The sequence below is a fragment of the Amblyomma maculatum genome, unplaced genomic scaffold (genome assembly GCF_055883805.1).
Source record: "Amblyomma maculatum isolate TAMU_Amacu unplaced genomic scaffold, ASM5588380v1 scaffold_141, whole genome shotgun sequence".
Classification (NCBI taxonomy): domain Eukaryota; kingdom Metazoa; phylum Arthropoda; class Arachnida; order Ixodida; family Ixodidae; genus Amblyomma; species Amblyomma maculatum.
The window spans coordinates 25,001-32,500 of record NW_028146865.1 but is presented as its reverse complement, the minus strand read 5'-3'; the positions used below and the strand labels follow the sequence as shown (position 1 = coordinate 32,500).

Below are 7,500 nucleotides of genomic sequence, written 5' to 3'. Positions count from 1 at the left end.
ACGCGGGTAAACGACGGGAGTAACAAAGTTTCCCCTCTCGCCGTACGTGAACTAGCGACGAGCATGACAGGTTCGATGCCATATTATTGCTGCAAGCGTTTAAAAATTACGCAAATCGAATTCAACGCGTGAAGAAATATTAAAAGAACGTGAAAATTGGTCCCATTCGCAATATTAGGCTGCTTTAAGTCGGCTTTTCCGCGCTACGCTTTTGCGTCCCCCGATCGAGACTTGACGCGGACGAATCGTACGCGTTTGCTACAATAGCTCTGGCGCCTTTTTTTTAGTCGCAACGAGCTCCATAGAGAAAGAAATGGCAAGGTGTGCTGCGGCAAAGCCGCTCTATCTCCCTACGCGATTTCGCCCCGGCAGACGCGGTTTGGAAAAGCGGCCCGCAGTACGTCCCAGAGTATTATTTACACCCTTCTTGACGGTTCAATGCGAACTGATTTCGAAGGCCCCAATAAACAATTTCCTTCACTGTATTTTTACGCAGCGCTGGACACTCAACAGCCAAGTTTCTGCTCTTAGGACTAATTAGGCGACCGCTGTTTAACATGCGGTGAGACTGGAAACTTAAGAAGAAAGAACTGAGGAGCGAACCTTGCCGGCTCGTAAATAAATCCGTGCTTTTTAATTCCAATGCTAAATTTCTTACGATATGCACATTTACTGGGATGCTGGCCAGGGGCGTATTTTTTTTTTTAACAACTTTATTGTATGTGCGGAATTGGTGACAAGTGGCAATCGCAACAGTTTTTGTATACAGTGAAAATGCTTTTTCTCTCTGCGTGTGTGTGTGTGGAGAGGCAGTTCTACTCCCTTCACAGTTCTCCTCCCACACTAGGCGACTTGTGGTCCGATTTCAGTGGTAAACAGGCTTTGAGAAAACGCGGGTAAACGACGGGAGTAACAAAATTTCCCCTCTCGCCGTACGTGAACTAGCGACGAGCATGACAGGTTCGATGCCATATTATTGCTGCAAGCGTTTAAAAATTACGCAAATCGAATTCAACGCGTGAAGAAATATTAAAAGAACGTGAAAATTGGTCCCGTTCGCAATATTAGGCTGCTTTAAGTCGGCTTTTCCGCGCTACGCTTTTGCGTCCCCCGATCGAGACTTGACGCGGACGAATCGTACGCGTTTGCTACAATAGCTCTGGCGCCTTTTTTTTTAGTCGCAACGAGCTCCGTAGAGAAAGAAATGGCAAGGTGTGCTGCGGCAAAGCCGCTCTATCTCCCTACGCGATATCGCCCCGGCAGACGCGGTTTGGAAAAGCGGCCCGCAGTACGTCCCAGAGTATTATTTACACCCTTCTTGACGGTTCAATGCGAACTGATTTCGAAGGCCCCAATAAACAATTTCCTTCACTGTATTTTTACGCAGCGCTGGACACTCAACAGCCAAGTTTCTGCTCTCAGGACTAATTAAGCGACCGCTGTTTAACATGCGGTGAGACTGGAAACTTAAGAAGAAAGAACTGTGGAGCGAACCTTGCCGGCTCGTAAATAAATCCGTGCTTTTTAATTCCAATGCTAAATTTCTTACGATATGCACATTTACTGGGATGCTGGCCAGGGGCGTATTTTTTTTTAACAACTTTATTGTATGTGCGGAATTGGTGACAAGTGGCAATCGCAACAGTTTTTGTATACAGTGAAAATGCTTTTTCTCTCTGCGTGTGTGTGTGTGGAGAGGCAGTTCTACTCCCTTCACAGTTCTCCTCCCACACTAGGCGACTTGTGGTCCGATTTCAGTAGTAAACAGGCTTTGAGAAAACGCGGGTAAACGACGGGAGTAACAAAATTTCCCCTCTCGCCGTGCGTGAACTAGCGACGAGCATGACAGGTTCGATGCCATATTATTGCTGCAAGCGTTTAAAAATCTACACAAATCTATTTCAACGCGTGAAAGATATTAAAAGGACGCGAAAATTGGTCCCGTTCGCAAGATTAGGCTGGTTTTAGTCGGCTTTTCCGCGCTACGCTTTTGCGACGACTCGTCCCCCGATTGCGACTTGACGCGGACGAATGGTACGCGTTTGCTACAACAGCTTTCGCGCCGCTTTTTTAGTCGCAACGAGCTCCAACGAGGAAGAAGCGCCAAGGTGCACTGGGGCAAAGCCGCTATGCAGTTTTGAACAGCTTCCCGTGGTACATCTCAGAGTAATTTTTACATGCTGCATCACATTTGAAAGCGAATTGCTTTCGAAGGCCCTATAAACAATTTCTTTTATTATATTTTTTAAATAGGAAATATTATAAAATGCCATTAATATTATGGCTCTCAAATGTTGGCATGATAAAAACGATTTAATGAATGAATTTTCAAGTCACCTGAAAATCTACAGCCCTCGTTTTTTTTTGTTTTTTTTTTCCTCTTTACAACACTGGTACAGAGACAAACAGCTAGCGACCGCTGTAGAAACAACAAAAGCGGGACCTCACAAATTATTGCGGGGGAGATGGCGCGAGCAAAACTTGATTTTTTTATTTTGTGTTCAACAAACTTTTCGCAAGGTGAACCTTTTTCGCGTGCGACTAATCCCTTTCGATTAGTGCCGTGTGGTGAATTCCAAGGGCACGAGACGCATCCGTAAGCTCGATTTCAAAGTAACGCGCCGTGCGGCAAAGCCGAACTTCGCCCCGGCAGACGCGCAAAAAGACCCAAGTAGGTCTGGGTATTTATCGCTGCATATATATATAGGGCCCTAGTGGCTCAGGCAACCAAGACATTTTGAAGCGCGCGCTCGAACGGCAAAGTCCAAAAGCTGTTTTGCGCACCCAGCCGGCCGCGAAACGACAAGATTTCGCAATCTCGGAATGAGAGCGGCTGCACAGCTAGGGGTTCATAAACGAGCATTGCTCGACTTCGACCAAAGTTGGGTGAGCGCGTCACCGCCCCGCGCGCGCCGGCGGCAGAGTCCACGACTACGGGCACCGGCGGGGTGCCGCAGCGCGCCGTTGTCGGTTGCGCACGATTCGGCGCTTTCTGCGGCGCAGCCCTTTCGAGCAGGTCCGCGCGCGTGCACCATATTCCACGAGTACGGCCGCGGTCGGGGCGCCGCGGCGCGCCGTTGCAGGTCGCGCACGAGCCAGCGCTTTCTGCGGCGCAGCCCTTTCGAGCAGGCCCGTTCGCGTGCAGCTTAGTCCACGAGTACGGCCGCGGTCGGGGCGGCGCGCCGTTGTAGGTCGCGCAAGAGCCAGCGCTTTCTGCCTGCGCTGCCCTTTCGAGCAGGCCCGCGCAGCATAGTCCACGAGTACGGCCGCGGTCGGGGCGCCGCGATGTGCCGTCGTAGGTCGCGGACGATTCAGTGCCTTCTGGGGCGAAGCCGTTTCGAGCAGGGCCGCTCGTTCGCGGCCGCTGCGGCGCGGCAGGGTGTTCGTGTACGGCCGGCGAGACGCACCACTGTGGGACTGTTTTGCATTGAAGGGCTCACGTTCTCGGTGATCATTTCTCGAGTACGATTGCGGGCGCCGAGCGCGCGACGTGCGCGCACGATTCGCCGTCTACTTTACGGCGGATTTTCCTCGAGTACGGCCAGTCGTTTACCCAGGAAGGTCTGGGCATTTATCGCTGCTATTATATGGGGGTGTAGAGGCGGCGGACCAACACGCTGTCTCGACCCCACGGCATTCGTCTGCAGCCTCATCCGCGTCTGCGATGGGGGCTGGTTGTCGGACGACGCTGTTTCCACTGTGTTTTGAGGTGTGTTCCGTGCTGTCCGGAACTCGATTCCGAGCAAGTGCGCCGAAGACGCGGGCGTGTCCCGTCGTCTAACGGCTTGGCCGTATCGGCAACGCAGCAAGCGCCGTCCGGTGCACGAACGCCACGGCCTCGTGCCGCGTGCGCACCGGTGAGCGCGTTACAAATGTTTCTGCCCAAAGGCACGTGCTCTCTTGCCGCGCGACGAGATCCGGCCCCACGGGGCGGACGTCGCAGCGAGCTCGAACGACGCACAAAATAAGATGCGTCGCGCGCTGGGGCGCCTAAAGGCGGCCTCGAAAGCGCTGCGACAAAGGCACCCGTGGCGGGGTATTGCCTATGCATCTACCTGGTTGATCCTGCCAGTAATCATATGCTTGTCTCAAAGATTAAGCCATGCATGTCTAAGTACATGCCGAAATAAGGCGAAACCGCGAATGGCTCATTAAATCAGTTATGGTTCCTTAGATCGTTTCTTTCTACTTGGACAACTGTGGCAATTCTAGAGCTAATACATGCATTGAGCCTGAAGGCCTTTGGCTGACGGGCGCTTTTATTAGACCAAGACCCATCGGGTTCTGCCCGTACTCTGTGGTGACTCTGGATAACTTTGTGCTGATCGCATGGCCATGAGCCGGCGACGTTTCTTTCAAGTGTCTGCCTTATCAACTTTCGATGGTAGGTTACTTGCCTACCATGGTTGTTACGGGTAACGGAGAATCAGGGTTCGATTCCGGAGAGGGAGCCTGAGAAACGGCTACCACATCCAAGGAAGGCAGCAGGCGCGCAAATTACCCACTCCCGGCACGGGGAGGTAGTGACGAAAAATAACAATACGGGACTCTTTTGAGGCCCCGTAATTGAAATGAGTACACTCTAAATCCTTTAACGAGGATCAATTGGAGGGCAAGTCTGGTGCCAGCAGCCGCGGTAATTCCAGCTCCAATAGCGTATACTAAAGCTGCTGCGGTTAAAAAGCTCGTAGTTGGATCTCAGTTCCAGACGAGTAGTGCATCTACCCGATGCGACGGCTCGTACTGAACATCATGCCGGTCCTCTCTTGGTGCCCTTCATTGGTGCGTCTCGAGGTGGCCTGCGCTTTTACTTTGAAAAAATTAGAGTGCTCAACGCAGGCGAGTCGCCTGAATAAACTTGCATGGAATAATAGAACAAGACCCTGTTTCTGTTCTGTTGGTTTTTGGAATACGGGGTAATGATTAAGAGGGACAGACGGGGGCATTCGTATTGCGGCGCTAGAGGTGAAATTCTTGGACCGTCGCAAGACGAACTACTGCGAAAGCATTTGCCAAGAATGTTTTCTTTGATCAAGAACGAAAGTCAGAGGTTCGAAGGCGATCAGATACCGCCCTAGTTCTGACCATAAACGATGCCAACCAGCGATCCGCCTGAGTTACTCAAATGACTCGGCGGGCAGCTTCCGGGAAACCAAAGTATTTGGGTTCCGGGGGAAGTATGGTTGCAAAGCTGAAACTTAAAGGAATTGACGGAAGGGCACCACCAGGAGTGGAGCCTGCGGCTTAATTTGACTCAACACGGGAAAACTTACCCGGCCCGGACACTGGGAGGATTGACAGATTGAGAGCTCTTTCTTGATTCGGTGGATGGTGGTGCATGGCCGTTCTTAGTTGGTGGAGCGATTTGTCTGGTTAATTCCGATAACGAACGAGACTCTAGCCTATTAAATAGGTGCGGGGTTCCCAGCACCTTACAACCTTCTTAGAGGGACAAGCGGCTCCTAGCCGCACGAAACAGAGCAATAACAGGTCTGTGATGCCCTTAGATGTCCGGGGCCGCACGCGCGCTACACTGAAGGAAGCAGCGTGTCTTTATCCCTGTCTGAAAAGACTGGGTAACCCGTGGAACTTCTTTCGTGATTGGGATAGGGGCTTGCAATTGTTCCCCTTGAACGAGGAATTCCCAGTAAGCGCGAGTCATAAGCTCGCGTTGATTACGTCCCTGCCCTTTGTACACACCGCCCGTCGCTACTACCGATTGAATGATTTAGTGAGGTCTTCGGACCGATGTCCGGCGCGGCCTTTCGGTTGCGCCGGTCTGTTGGAAAGATGACCAAACTTGATCATTTAGAGGAAGTAAAAGTCGTAACAAGGTTTCCGTAGGTGAACCTGCGGAAGGATCATTACCGGACTGTGCTTGTCACGCCCGGCGCCGCCCCCACTTATAAGCGGGGGATGGCCTTTCACCGCGGAGTTGCGAGATTCTGAAGCCGCTTCTCTGCACAAATTGTTACGCCCAGCGGAGCTCCGTCACCAAGGGATTGTCGGACGGTCGGCTTCCGCGGGTACAAACGGCGTAACGCACCTATGACGGTGGGCTTTCGGTTATCGAAGAACTCATCCGCTTTTTCGAAGCGACGCACGGAGTCTGTGGTTCCGCGGGTACAAACGGCGTAACGCACCTATGACGGTGGGCTTTCGGTTATCGAAGAACTCATCCGCTTTTTCGAAGCGACGCACGGAGTCTGTGGTGCGGGCCGAGGGAAAGGCCTGCCCGCCGCCAAGGGAACGGCGGCGCTGCTGCGAAGTACGAGAGGAAACGCGGCTCGCTAGCTCTGCTGCGGCTACTTCTTTTTTGCGTCAGAGTCCGTAGCGCAGGCTCAGGGGAAGGCCTGCGCGCCGCCAAGGGAACGGCGGCGCTGCTGCGAAGTACGAGCGGAAACGCTACTCGCTGGCTCTTTTGCAGAGAGTTGCGCAGAGTCGGTAGCGCGGGCCGAGTCAGTGGCCTGCGCGCCGCCAAGGGAACGGCGGCGCTGCGGCGAAGTACGAGAGGAAACGCTGCTCGCTAACTCTGCTGCGAAGCTCTTTGCGTTCGAGTCGGTAGCGCGGGCCGAGGGAAAGGCCTGCGCGCCGCCAAGGGAACGGCGGCGCTGCTGCGAAGTACGAGCGGAAACGCTGCTCGCGGGCTCTTTTGCAAAAGGAGTAAAAGAACGACTCGGAGTCTGTAGCGCGGGCCGAGGGAAAGGTCTGCCCGCTGCCAAGGGAACGGCGGCGCTGCTGCGAAGTACGAGAGGAACCGCAGCTCGCTGGCTCTGGATGTCGTTTGCTTCGTTCAAGGCGTGGTGAACGTCTGACGCTCGCTCGTCGGGCGCGATATTAGGCGCCGTGCCGATGGCGCGAAAGGAGACTTCGGGAACAAAAAGGACGACGGGGTTATAATCCCGCACTCGAACGCATTCGCGGCCTTGAGGTTCTCTCGGGGCTTCGTCCTTCCCGGTTTCCGAGTAGTCTGTCGGTGCGCCACCGAAAAGCCGTCCGAGACACTTGTGGTTGGTGGGCTCCCGTTGCGGGAGTAGTCCGACTGACTCTCTTCTTGCGGATTGTCAAGTACGCGCTGTCCGGCTCCAATGCTGAGCGGTGCGCAAGGCCTCTTATGCGAAGTTGATAGCGGCTCTTTTGTGCAAAAGTGGTAGACGGTGGAGGATGAGATCGCGGCAGCGTGACGTTGATAGAGGTCGGTCCAAGAGGCCACCCATGAGAAGCGTCGCTGTACGGATCTATCCAGGAGCGATCCACCGGAGAGAGAAGGTGCTTGAGAGCGGCGGTCGAAATGTGAACAGCAGTTGTGATGTGAACAGCAGATGACCATGTGAACAGCAGAACTTTTATCAAACCCTTCTACCGTGCTGGTGCGAAACCCCTCTGATGAAACCCAATGGATGACTCTTTCTTGGTTCCTTGATAGTGCGGCGTCATAAGGGGCTCTGTGACGCGCACATGATTTTTTCGCCCATAGCACCACGGAGAAGGAAAATGGGG

The 7,500-nt window shown here is 53.3% G+C and overlaps 1 non-coding gene across 1 annotated transcript; it reads left to right on the top strand.

Moving 5' to 3' along the window:
• Positions 1 to 4,052: 4,052 nt before the first annotated feature.
• On the top strand, positions 4,053 to 5,867 carry LOC146170612 (small subunit ribosomal RNA). The gene has a single exon (XR_014703166.1). It is a non-coding gene; the product is annotated as a small subunit ribosomal RNA (ribosomal RNA).
• Positions 5,868 to 7,500: the final 1,633 nt, after the last annotated feature.